Raw genomic sequence first — 13033 nt, forward strand, 5'->3', positions numbered from 1 at the left:
TTAGTTTTGCAGGTAAGAAAACCACCTACAGGGTTCAAAGTTGGGTCCAAAGTAGCCCACCGTTGGGGGTTCAGGGCAACCCTAAAGTTACCACACCAGCAGCTCATGGTCGGTCCGGTGCAGAGGTCAAAGTAGTGCCCAAAACGCATAGACTTCAATGGAGAAGGGGTTGCCCCCGTTCCAGTTTGCCAGCAGATAAGTACCTGCGACTTCAGAGGGAAGACCAGGGGGGTTTAGTAGGGCACGGGGGGGGGGGTGGAGACACCTTTTAGCACAAAAAGTACACCTTCAGCGGCACAGGGGCGGCCGGGTGCAGAGTGCAAACAGGCGTCCGGTTTGTAATGAGTTTCAATGGGAGACCCAGGGGTCTCTTCAGCGAAGCAGGCAGGCAAGGGGGGGGGGCTCCTCTGGGTAGCCACCACCTGGGCAAGGGAGAGGGCCACCTGGGGGTCGCTTCTGCATTGGAGGTCGGATCCTTCAGGTCCTGGGGGCTGCGGGTGCAGTGTCTTTACCAGGCGTCTGGTTCTTTGAAGCAGGCAGTCGCGGTCAGGGGGAGCCTCTGGATTCCCTCTGCAGGCGTCGTCAACTCTGGCTACTCACAGGGTCGCAGTCGCCGGGGAGTCCTCCCTGTAGTGTTGGTTCTCCGCAGGTCGAGCCGGGGGCGTCGGGTGCAGAGTGGAAACTCTCACGCTTCCGGCAGGAAACGTGTGGTCTTTAAAAGTTGCTTCTTTGTTGCAAAGTTGCAGTCTTTGTGGAACAGGGCCGCTGTCCTCTGGAGTTCTTGGTCCTTTTAGATGCAGGGTAGTCCTCTGAGGCTTCAGAGGTCGCTGGACCCTGGGGGACGCGTCGCTGTTGCAGTTTTTCTCGAAGTGGGGAGACAGGCCGGTAGGGCTGGGGCCAAAGCAGTTGGTGTCTCCGTCTTCTCTGCAGGGCTTCAGGTCAGCAGTCCTTCTTCATCTTCAGGTTGCAGGAATCTAGTTTCCTAGGTTCCGGAGAGCCCCTAAATACAGAATTTAGGGGTGTGTTTAGGTCTGGGAGGGCAGTAGCCAATGGCTACTGTCCTTGAGGGTGGCTACACCCTCCTTGTACCTCCTCCCTGGGGGGAGAGGGGGCACATCCCTATTCCTATTGGGGGAATCCTCCAAAACCAAGATGGAGGATTTCTAAAGGCAGGGGTCACCTCAGCTCAGGACACCTCAGGGGCTGTCCTGACTGGTGGGTGAATCCTCCTTGTTTTTCTCATTATCTCCCCTGGGCTTGCCGCCAAAAGTGGGAGCTGTGTCCAGGGGGCGGGCATCTACACTAGCTGGAGTGCCCTGGGGCATTGTAACACGAAGCCTGAGCCTTTGAGGCTCAGTGCTAGGCGTTACAGTTCCATGCAGGGGGGGGGTGTGAAGCACCTCCACCCAGAGCAGGCTTTTGTTTCTGTCCTCAGAAAGCACAAAGGCCCTCACCACATGGGGTCAGAAACTTGTCTCTCAGCAGCAGGCTGGCACAGACCAGTCAGTCCTGCACTGAACAACTGGGTAAAATACAGGGGACATCTCTAAGATGCCCACTGTGTGCATTTTTTTTTTATAAATCCAACACTGGCATCAGTGTGGGTTTATTATTCTGAGAAGTTTGATACCAAACTTCCCAGTATTCAATGAAGCCATTATGGAGCTGTCGAGTTCGTTTTTGACAAACTCCCAGACCATATACTTAATATGGCCAAAACTGTACTTACAATGTCTTAGAATAGACTAAGACACTGTGTGGGCATATTGCTCATGCTGCTATGCCCTCACCTGTGGTATAGTGCACCCTGCCTTAGGGCTGTAAGGCCTGCTAGAGGGGTGACTTACCTATGCCATAGGCAGTATTTTGTGTGTATGGCATCCTGAGGGGGATGCCATGTCGACTTTGCCTTTTTCTCTCCACCAACACACACAATCTGCAATGGCAGTGTGCATGTGTTAGGTGAGGGGTCCTTTAGGGTGGCACAACATATGCTGCAGCACTTAGGGACCTTCCCTGGTCACAGGGCCCCTGGTACCACTGGTACCTTTTACAAGGGACTTATCTGTGTGCCAGGGGCGTGCCAATTGTGGAAACAATGGTACATTTTAGGTGAAAGAACACTGGTGCTGGGGCCTGGTTAGCAGATTCCCAGCAGACTTCTCAGTCAAGTCAGCATCAGTATCAGGCAAAAAGTGGGGGGTAACTGCAACAGGGAGCCATTTCCTTACACAAGCCCCCCCCCCCCCCCCCCCCCCCCCCAGCCCACAGGCCAGGAGACTCAGCCAAAGCTGGGAGAGTCTTCCTAGTCTGTCAGACGAGGAAGAGTGGAGGAAATAGGCTGGTTTGTTGCAGGGCCTACTCTGCCTTACATCCTCCTGTTCAGGTCATTCCCTCTGGGGAACTGACCCACTTCCACAGTGATAGGACCTAGTCTGAATTGCCTCTTGTCTGTGCTTTTAATGTCTTCACCCATTCTATTTTGGGGTTAGAGGTATCCACCTCTGCTAATCTTATCTTAGCCAGGGTTACCCCTAGCTTACCCAAAGAGGTTACCCAGAGCTGGAGTAACCCCACCATGACCAACAGGGTCAGGGGGCCTAACTTGCTATTTGGCATGGGGTCAGACAACCATGCCAAGGATAGTGCAGCCATAAAGGCTAACACCCAGCAGAGGCCACTGACAGCTGTCAGTGCCCAGAACCACACCTTTAGCTCTTCACCTGCAAGGGAGGGAGCTAAGTTACAGGCTTCTTTGGGTTCAGGGTACCTGTCTGCTGTGTAAGAGTGGGGGGTTACTACATCTTGTAGTAAACACCCTTCTTCCACTCTTTCTTCTGTTAACTGAGGAGCCACCCACTGAGGTTTAACAGTTGCCTAACTAGCCAGGACTTCTTGTGGGTCAGGTTGGACTTTACCAGTGCCATTTTTGGAGTTCTCCCCTACTGGAGCAGAATCTCCTTGGCTTGCTGGAACCTTGGCTAAATGTTGTCCACCTTTCCTACTCTGTTTTCCTTTCTTTTTCTTTTGGGGCCTACTTGCAGTTACTGCAGTGCTAGCACCTCCAGAATCCTTGGGAGAGGACTGGCACTGGACCATTTCCTCTCTTGGGCTCTGACTAACCTCTGGGTAGTCATTTACAAGGAGACAATCAAGGGGGAGGTCTGTACTGACTACCACCCTTCCCCAGCTAAACGTCCCACCCACTTCTATGGGCACAAAAGCCACAGGCCTATCAGTGACCCTGTCTGGGCTAACTCTTACTCTGGCAGTCTCACCTGGGATGTATTGGTTTGAGAATACCAGCCTGTCATGCACAATAGTGTGACTGGCACAAGTGTCTCTCAGGGCAGTGGCTGGGATTCCATTCACCAGTAGGTGGTGGAAGTGTCTACTTCCCTCTGGAATCTCCAACTCACCTGTTGGGCCCTTTTTCCAGTTGAAGTCTATGAAGACCTCCTCATCTGAGGAGTCATCCCCAATGGCTACACTGGTCACCCCTGAGATTTTGCTAGGGGGTTTGTTTTTGGGACAAGAAGTGTCCTTGGTGTGGTGCCCTGTCTGTCTACAGTTTTGGCACCATGCCTTAGTGGCATCCCAGTTCTTACCCTGGCACCCACCTTTGTTTTGGGTTGTGTCTTGGGGCCCACCCACCTGGTCTGGTTTTTTGGGGGCCTACAGAGGACTCTTTTTCTTTATTTCTAGTGTCATCCACTTTCTCCTGGGGAGGCTTTGTAACCCCTTTCTTTTGGTCACCCCCAGCGGAAGTTTTGGTTACCCTAGTCTTGACCCAGTGGTCTGCCTTCTTTCCCAATTCTTGGGGAGAAATTGGACCTAGATCTACCAGATACTGATGCAACTTTTCATTGAAGCAGTTACTTAAAATGTGTTCTTTCATAAACAAATTATAAAGCCCAACACAGTCATGCACTTCATTTTCAGTTACCCAACCATCCAGTGTTTTCACTGAGTAGTCTACAAAATCAACCCAGGTCTGGCACGAGGATTATTTGGCCCCCCTGAACCTAATCCTGTACTCCTCAGTGGAGAATCTAAAGCCCTCAATCAGGGTAGCCTTCATGAGGTCATAGGATTCTGCATCTTTACCAGAGAGTGTGAGGAGTCTATCCCTACACTTTCCAGTGAACATTTCCCAAAGGAGAGCACCCCAGTGAGATTTGTTTACTTTTCTGGTTGAACAAGCCCTTCTCAAAAGCTGTGAACCATTTGGTGATGTCATCACCATCTTCATATTTTGTTACAATCCCTTTGGGGATTTTTAGGATGTCAGTATTTTCTCTGACCCTATTTAAGTTGCTGCCACCATTGATGGGAGCTAAACCCATCTCTTTTCTTTCCCTTTCTATGGTTAAAAGCTGTTTCTCCAGAGCCAATTTTTTGGCCATCCTGGCTAACAGGAGGTCATCTTCATTGAGGCTGCCTTCAATGTTTTCAGAGGTACTGGACTCCCCTATGGAGGAACCAGTCTCTCTGGCTAGGATTTGAGGAGTAAGGGTTTGAGGGACCCTGTTCTCCCTATTTAGGACAGGAGGGGGGAATTCATCCTCCTGTTCACTAATTTCCCCATCTGACGGATTATCCTCAGAGGGGTGGTCCCTTTTGAACTCTGCCAAAAGCTCCTGGAGCTGTACTTTGGTAGAGTTGGACCCAGTTTTTATCTTTTTTATTTTGCAGAGAGTCCTTAACTCTGACATCCTAAGATGCAGGTAAGGGGTGAGGTTGAGTTCCATCACAATCTCTTCTGCAGCAGACATTTTGTTTCTAAAAGTTGGAATACTTTTTAAGAATCTAAAACTATCTCTAGAACTTAATTCAAACGTTTACAAAACTTTTAAACTCTAAAAGAAATGCTAACAGGGACTAACACAAGGCCCTAGCAGGACTTTTAAAAATTTAGAAAAATAGCAAAAATTTCAAAAATCAGTTTCTAATGACAATTTTTGGAATTTAGTCGAGTGATCAGGTATTGGCTGAGTAGTCCAGAAAATGCAAAGTCTTGTATCCCACTGCTGATCCACCAATCTAGGAAGTTGGCTCTGTATGTACTATTTCAAAGTAAGAAATAGCATGCACAGAGTCCAAGGCTTCCCTTTAGAGGTAAGATAGTGGCAAATAGGGATAATTCTAATGATCTATTTTCTGGTAGTGTGGTCAAGCAGTAGGCTTATCAGAGGGTAGTGTTAAGCATTTGTTGTACACACGCAGGCAATAAATGAGGAACACACACTCAAAGACAATTCCAGGCCAATAGGTTTTTATATAGGAAAATATATTTTCTTAGTTTATTTTAGGAACCACAGGTTCAAGATTTACAATCAATACTTTAAATGGAAGGTACTTCACTCAGGTATCATAGGAACTTTAAATCAGCAAATTAGCATGTACAGTTTTGGCAAAAATGGCAATAAGCTATTTTAAAACTAGACACTGCAAATTTCAACAGTTCCTGGGGGAGGTAAGTATTTGTTAGTTTTGCAGGTAAGTAAACCACCTACAGGGTTCAAAGTTGGGTCCAAAGTAGCCCACAGTTAGGGGTTCAGGGCAACCCCAAAATTACCACACCAGCAGCTCAGGGCCGCTCAGGTGCAGAGGTCAAAGTGGTGCCCAAAACGCATAGACTTCAATGGAGAAGGGGGTGCCCCGGTTCCAGTCTGCCAGCAGGTAAGTACCCGCGACTTCAGAGGGCAGACCAGGGGGGTTTTGTAGGGCACTGGGGGGGGACACCAGTCAGCACAAAAAGTACACCTTCAGCGGCACAGGGGCGGCTGGGTGCAGAGTGCAAACAGGCGTCGGGTTTGAAATAGGTTTCAATGGGAGACCCAGGGGTCTCTTCACCGAAGCAGGCAGGCAAGGGGGGGGGTTCCTCGGGGTAGCCACCACCTGGGCAAGGGAGAGGGCCACCTGGGGGTCACTTCTGCACTGGAGGTCGGATCCTTCAGGTCCTGGGGGCTGCGGGTGCAGTGTCTTTACCAAGCGTCGGGTTCTGTGAAGCAGGCAGTCGCGGTCAGGGGGAGCCTCTGGATTCCCTCTGCAGGCGTCGCTGGGGGGGATCAGGGGGGTCAACTCTGGCTACTCACAGGGTCGCAGTCGCCGGGGAGTCCTCCCTGTAGTGTTGGTCCTCCGCAGGTCGAGCCAGGGGCGTTGGGTAGAGATTGGAAAGTCTCACGCTTCCGGCAGGAAACGTGTGGTCTTTAAAAGTTGCTTCTTTGTTGCAAAGTTGCAGTCTTTGTGGAACAGGGCTGCTGTCCTCGGGAGTTCTTGGTCCTTTTAGATGCAGGGTAGTCCTCTGAGGCTTCAGAGGTCGCTGGACCTTGGGGGACGCGTCGCTGTTGCAGTTTTTCTCGAAGTGGGGAGACAGGCCGGTAGGGCTGGGGCCAAAGCAGTTGGTGTCTCCGTCTTCTCTGCAGGGCTTCAGGTCAGCAGTCCTTCTTCGTCTTCAGGTTGCAGGAATCTAGTTTCCTAGGTTCTGGGGAGCCCCTAAATACTGAATTTAGGGGGGTGTTTAGGTCTGGGAGGGCAGTAGCCAATGGCTACTGTCCTTGAGGGTGGCTACACCCTCCTTGAACCTCCTCCCTGAGGGGAGGGGGGGGCACATCCCTATTCCTACTGGGGGAATCCTCCAAAAGCAAGATGGAGGATTTCTAAAGGCAGGGGTCACCTCGGCTCAGGACACCTCAGGGGCTGTCCTGACTGGTGGGTGACTCCTCCTTGTTTTTCTCATTATCTCCCCTGGGCTTGCCACCAAAAGTGGGGGCTGTGTCCAGGGGGCGGGCATCTACACATGCTGGAGTGCCCTGGGGCATTGTAACACGAAGCCTGAGCCTTTGAGGCTCAGTGCTAGGGGTTACAGTTCCTGCAGGGGGGAGGTGTGAAGCACCTCCACCCAGAGCAGGCTTTTGTTTCTGTCCTCAGAGAGCACAAAGGCCCTCACCACATAGGGTCAGAAACTCGTCTCTCAGCAGCAGGCTGGCACAGACCAGTCAGTCCTGCACTGAACAATTGGGTAAAATACAGGGGGCATCTCTAAGATGCCCCCTGTGTGCATTTTTTAATAAATCCAACACTGGCATCAGTGTGGGTTTATTATTCTGAGAAGTTTGATACCAAACTTCCCAGTATTCAGTGTAGCCATTATGTAGCTGTGGAGTTCGTTTTTGACAAACTCCCAGATCATATACTTAATATGGCCACAACTGTACTTACAATGTCTAAGAATAGACTAAGACACTGTATGGGCATATTGCTCATGCAGCTATGCCCTCACCTGTGGTATAGTGCACCCTGCCTTAGGGCTGTAAGGCCTGCTAGAGGGATGACTTACCTATGCCACAGGCAGTATTTTGTGTGTATGGCATCCTGAGGGGAATACCATGTCGACTTTGCCTTTTTCTCCCCACCAACACACACAATCTGCAATGGCAGTGTATATGTGTTAGGTAAGGGGTCCCCTACGGTGGCACAACATATGCTACAGCCCTTAGGGACCTTCCCTGGTCACAGGGCCCTTGGTACCACTGGTACCTTTTACAAGGGACTTATCTGTGTGCCAGGGGTGTGCCAATTGTGGAAACAATGGTACATTTTAGGTGAAAGAACACTGGTGCTGGGGCTTGGACTAAAAATGTGTACTAAAGCCATAGTAAAGGGTGAGTTCAAGTTTTGAATAAGTGGTGCCTCACCACTGGTCTTCCTCAGAAAATAATTTCCTCCCCCAAAGTCATTCTGCAGTGTGCTGACCACTGATCTCTGGCACCAGAAAATGTGAAATGTGACCTCATGATGCCCGACGATCTACCCTTGAAGCACTAAGTACATACATGAAAGTGTTTATCACATACAAAGCATTACACCACCTGGGAACATTAAAATCTAAATCAATATGTCTGGGTTGAACAGAATGTCTAGAAGCTGAAGGTTTCTTTTTTTTTTTAAACCCCAAACTTCACAGAATAATCCACTTTGAAGAGCACATCTGAGAACGTTCCTACGATCTGGAACTCTGTGTCAGTCAACATCCGACTTGCCGTAAGTCTGACCCAAGTCAAAAGTAAACTAAAGAACCACCTTGCAACCCTACATCAGTAACACCCGATTGTACTCTAACTTTGGCTTGATCAGAAAATACTTTTTAACCACACCTAAGTCTCTGTTTTATATCCCCTTAAGTAGATCCTTCTTCTGTTGCCCGTTTGTAACTTCGAGGACATTTCTGGATCACAATTCTATTCTGATCTCACTCTCTCATTTGTGCTACCAGACTGAACAATGTTGCTACATTATTCTGAATATGGCTTTCACTTATGCTGTTTTCCACCTTGTCATTCTCCTTCTCCTTACCTGATGTTTTACTTGTTCTTCATGTTGTGAAGAACTCTTCTGATGCAGCACCTGTGTTTGTTCATGTTGTGAAGAACTCTGCGGACGCAGCACCTGTGTTTGTTCATGTTGTGAAGAACTCTTCTGATGCAGCACCTGTGTTTGTTCATGTTGTGAAGAACTCTTCTGATGCAGCACCTGTGTTTGTTCATGTTGTGAAGAACTCTGCAGACGCAGCACCTGTGTTTGTTCATGTTGTGAAGAATTCTTCTGATGCAGCACCTGTGTTTGTTCATGTTGTGAAGAACTCTTCTGATGCAGCACCTGTGTTTGTTCATGTTGTGAAGAACTCTGCGGACGCAGCACCTGTGTTTGTTCACGTTGTAAAGAACTCTTCTGATGCAGCACCTGTGTTTGTTCATGTTGTGAAGAACTCTGTAGATGCAGCACCTGTGTTTGTTCATGTTGTGAAGAACTCTTCTGATGCAGCACCTGTGTTTGTTCATGTTGTGAGGAACTCTTCTAATGCAGCACCTGTGTTTGTTCATGTTGTGAAGAACTCTGCGGACGCAGCACCTGTGTTTGTTCATGTTGTGAAGAACTCTTCTGATGCAGCACCTGTGTTTGTTCATGTTGTGAAGAACTCTGTAGATGCAGCACCTGTCTTTGTTCATGTTGTGAAGAACTCTGTAGATGCAGCACCTGTCTTTGTTCATGTTTGGGTCAGTAAGACCAGAGAAGTCTTTCTAACCACAGCGCCAACAAGGTGTCTTATTTCCAATGTAGTCATTCATACAATGTTGTGTGTTGGAGATGCTGCTCAGATGGCAGGTGACTAACTCTGGTTCTCACTGAATAAGTGGCGCCTCACTGCTGATCCTTCTAAAAAAAGAATGTCCTCCCCCAAAGTCATTCTGCAGTCTGCTGAGCACTGTAATCAGGTCTCAGTCAGTGGACTGCTGCCACTTCTGTTGGCCACGGACACTGCAGTAACAGTGGCGTTCTGTGTCAGTACTTGAGACGCTAGCACTCTTGAACCACTATCGAGCACAAGCGTTCTTGTATCAGTTAGTGGTGCTATCTCTTAAAGACTGGGAAACTTGCACTACCAGGACTTCCCTCAGTGGAGCCATTACATTTCCAAGTGTATTACAAATGGCACCACAGCTGCATATTGTGTTAACACTGCATGCAACATCTGGGCAGCACTGCCCTGATGATTTTTATATTTTTCCAGCAATTAAACTGACATAAACTTTCAAGGGAGAGACTATTTAACAGAACAACTAGGGTACCCAGACTCATAGTCAAGGGTGGTTACTGTCTTCTCACTGCAGGCCAAAAGGTCGCTGGAGCTTGGTGTCAGCTGATTTTAGTTCAGGGGCAGAGAACTTTTTCCTTGCATCGTTTGAGAAGAACGAGTTACTTACCTTCGGTAACGACTTTTCTGGTGGATACATTAGCTACCTGTGGATTCCTCACCTCATGAATACTCCCATGGCGCCAGCATTCGACGGAAATCTTCTTACTAGTCTCTGCACGTCGACGAGGACGTCACTGTCGCCCACGCGACGCCGTCTGACGTCATACAGGCAATAAGAGGTCCTCGACGACGTGCGGACGTCAGTACCAATCATTTTTTACGTGCATGAGAACAACCAGGCAATGCAATGAAAGAGCAAGGCAACATCCATTATATTGTAAAAATACACCATATTGTATGAATAACTGTAAATCTTTTTATGTACATATATATATATATATATAACTCTCTCTTTTAAAATATATACACACACCAAGTATATACATAAAGATATATACATATATACATATATATATATAAATATATTATATATACACATCTATTGCACCCTCAAAGACCAAGAGGAGCGCACTCAAGGATTACTTGGTAAGACCAGAAAGGCAACGGGGAGGCGGGTGGGACCGTGAGGAATCCACAGGTAGCTAATGTATCCACCAGAAAAGTCGTTACCGAAGGTAAGTAACTCGTTCTTCTGATGGATACAACTACCTGTGGATTCCTCACCTCATGAATAGAGTCCCAAAGCAGTACCACGCCCGGCGGTGGGTGCCTAAATGGTCAAACCAAGAAATCCTGCAGCACTGACCGTGCAAAATGGCCGTCCCTTCTAACCTCAGAATCCAAACAGTAATGTTTTGCAAAAGTGTGAAGGGACGACCAAGTTGCGGCCTTGCAGATGTCGACCACAGGAACACCTCTGGCCAAGGCCGAAGTGGCCGACTTAGCTCTGGTGGAATGAGCTCTAATGCCCTCAGGAGGATCCTTCTTTGCCAAAGAGTAACATATTTTAATGCAAAGAACAACCCACCTGGATAGTGTTCTCTTGTGGACTGCCTTTCCTCTCCTCTTGCCCACGTATCCAATAAACAGCTGATCCTCCAGCCTGAAATCCTTTGTTCTATCGATAAAGAAGCTCAATGCTCTCTTTGGGTCCAGACGGTGCAGTCTTTCTTCCTCTTTGGAAGGATGAGGCGGAGGATAGAACGTGGACAAAGTAATTGCCTGAGCCAAATGGAAGGGTGAAACAACCTTCGGGAGGAAAGCAGCCTTGGTCCTCAACACCACCTTATCCCCATAAAAAGTTGTATAAGGGGGTTTTACTGATAAGGCCTGCAACTCACTCACTCTCCTTGCTGATGTTATAGCTATCAGGAAGACTGTTTTTAAAACCAATTACCTCAAGGGGCAAGAATGCATAGGTTCAAAAGGGGACCCCATAAGGAAAGTCAGGACTAAGTACAAATCCCATTGCGGCATAACGAATGGCTTTGGAGGATATTGATTTAGAAGACCTTTCAAGAATCTGATAACAATAGGGGATTTAAATAAAGATGGTTGGTCTGGAAGACATAAGAAGGCTGACAAGGCCGATAAATAACCTTTAATGGTAGCCACTGCACAACCTTTCTGCGCCAGAGATAGAGCAAAAGACAAAACGTCCGATAGATGAGCATGCAAAGGATCAATCTGCCTCTCTCCACACCACGCAACAAATTTAGACCACCTATTAGCGTAGATAGATTTAGTGGAGTGTCGCCTGGCCGCTAATATAACATCCACTACCTCAGGCGGGAGAGAGAAGGAACTCAGGTTGCCCCGTTCAATCTCCAGGCATGTAGGTGCAAACTCTGGAGGTTGGGGTGTAGAACCTGCCCCTGCGACTGCGAGAGGAGGTCTGCCCTGAAAGGGAGACGGAGCGGCGGGCACATTGAGAGTTGGAGAAGGTCGGAGTACCACACCCTCCTTGGCCAATCCGGAGCTATTAAGATTACTAGAGCCCGGTCTTGGCGAATCTTCCTCAATACTCGAGGAATCAAGGGTATGGGAGGAAACGCGTAAAGCAACTGGCCGCACTAGGTCATTTGAAACGCGTCCCCCAACGCTTCCTGCATCGGATACTGAAGGCTGCAGAACAACGGACAATGCGCGTTCTCTCGAGTGGCGAACAGATCTACCCGAGGAAACCCCCACCTCTGGAAGATTAAACGGACTTGATCTGGATGGAGACGCCACTCGTGGTCTGCCGAGAAGTGGCGACTGAGACTGTCCGCACGCACGTTCAAAACTCCGGCCAGATGGTTTGCTATCAAGCAAATCCGATGGTCCTTTGCCCAGGACCATAGTCGAAGAGCTTCTCTGCAGAGAAGGTACGACCCCACTCCTCCCTGCTTGTTTATGTACCACATCGTGGTAGTATTGTCCGTTAGGACCTGTACCGACTGACCACGAAGGGAAGGGAGGAAGGCCTTGAGAGCCAGACGTACAGCCCGTAATTCTAACAGATTGATGTGAAAAATCTGTTCCTCTGGAGACCAAAGACCTTTGATCTCCAGATCCCCCAGATGAGCTCCCCACCCTAGAGTGGAAGCATCCGTTATGACTGTGGCCACTGGTGGCGACTGCTGGAACGGCTTTCCTTGCGAAAGATTGTTGCTTACAATCCACCACTTCAAATCCACAGCAGCATCTCTGGAGATCTTGACAGTACCCTCTAGATCCCCTCTGTGTTGAGACCACTGCCTTCGGAGGCACCACTGAAGAGCCCTCATGTGCCAGCGAGCATGCGTGACCAACAGAATGCAGGAGGCAAAAAGACCGAGCAGACGAAGGACCTTGAGGACTGGAAATACCGCTCCATTTCGAAACATTGGAACCAAATCCTGAATATCTTGAATCCGCTGAGGCGGAGGAAAGGCCCGACCCAATGTTGTATCCAGTACTGCCCCTATGAACAGGAGGCGCTGAGAGGGCTCTAGGTGAGATTTGGGCTCGTTCACCGAAAAACCCAGGTCGAACAACAACTGGGTTGTTGACTGCAGATGACGCAACACAAGCTCCGGGGACTTGGCTTTGATCAACCAGTCGTCCAAGTAAGGGAATACTGCTATCCCCTTCCTTCTGAGCTCTGCCGCAACCAACGACATCACCTTCGTGAAGACTCGAGGTGCTGAAGTAAGACCAAACGGAAGGACCGCAAACTGATAGTGTTGCGATCCCACCACAAACCGGAGATACTTCCTGTGTGACTTGAGTATCGGGATATGAAAGTAAGCATCCTGCAAGTCGACAGACACCATCCAGTCTTCCATGTTCAACGCCAAAAGCACCTGTGCTAGGGTCAGCATCTTGAACTTTTCCTGCTTGAGGAACCAA

The 13033-nt window shown here is 48.9% G+C and overlaps 2 protein-coding genes across 2 annotated transcripts in view; one reads left to right on the top strand and one right to left on the bottom strand.

The window, feature by feature from the left end:
* The window catches only part of LOC138287350 (zinc finger protein 84-like), a 239428-nt gene that overhangs the window by 135740 nt on the left and 90655 nt on the right, over positions 1–13033 (top strand). The gene's annotated exons all lie outside the window — the stretch shown is intronic.
* The window catches only part of LOC138286968 (uncharacterized), a 417069-nt gene that overhangs the window by 18153 nt on the left and 385883 nt on the right, over positions 1–13033 (bottom strand). The window lies entirely within an intron of this gene.

The sequence above is a fragment of the Pleurodeles waltl genome, chromosome 4_1 (assembly GCF_031143425.1).
Source record: "Pleurodeles waltl isolate 20211129_DDA chromosome 4_1, aPleWal1.hap1.20221129, whole genome shotgun sequence".
Taxonomy (NCBI): domain Eukaryota; kingdom Metazoa; phylum Chordata; class Amphibia; order Caudata; family Salamandridae; genus Pleurodeles; species Pleurodeles waltl.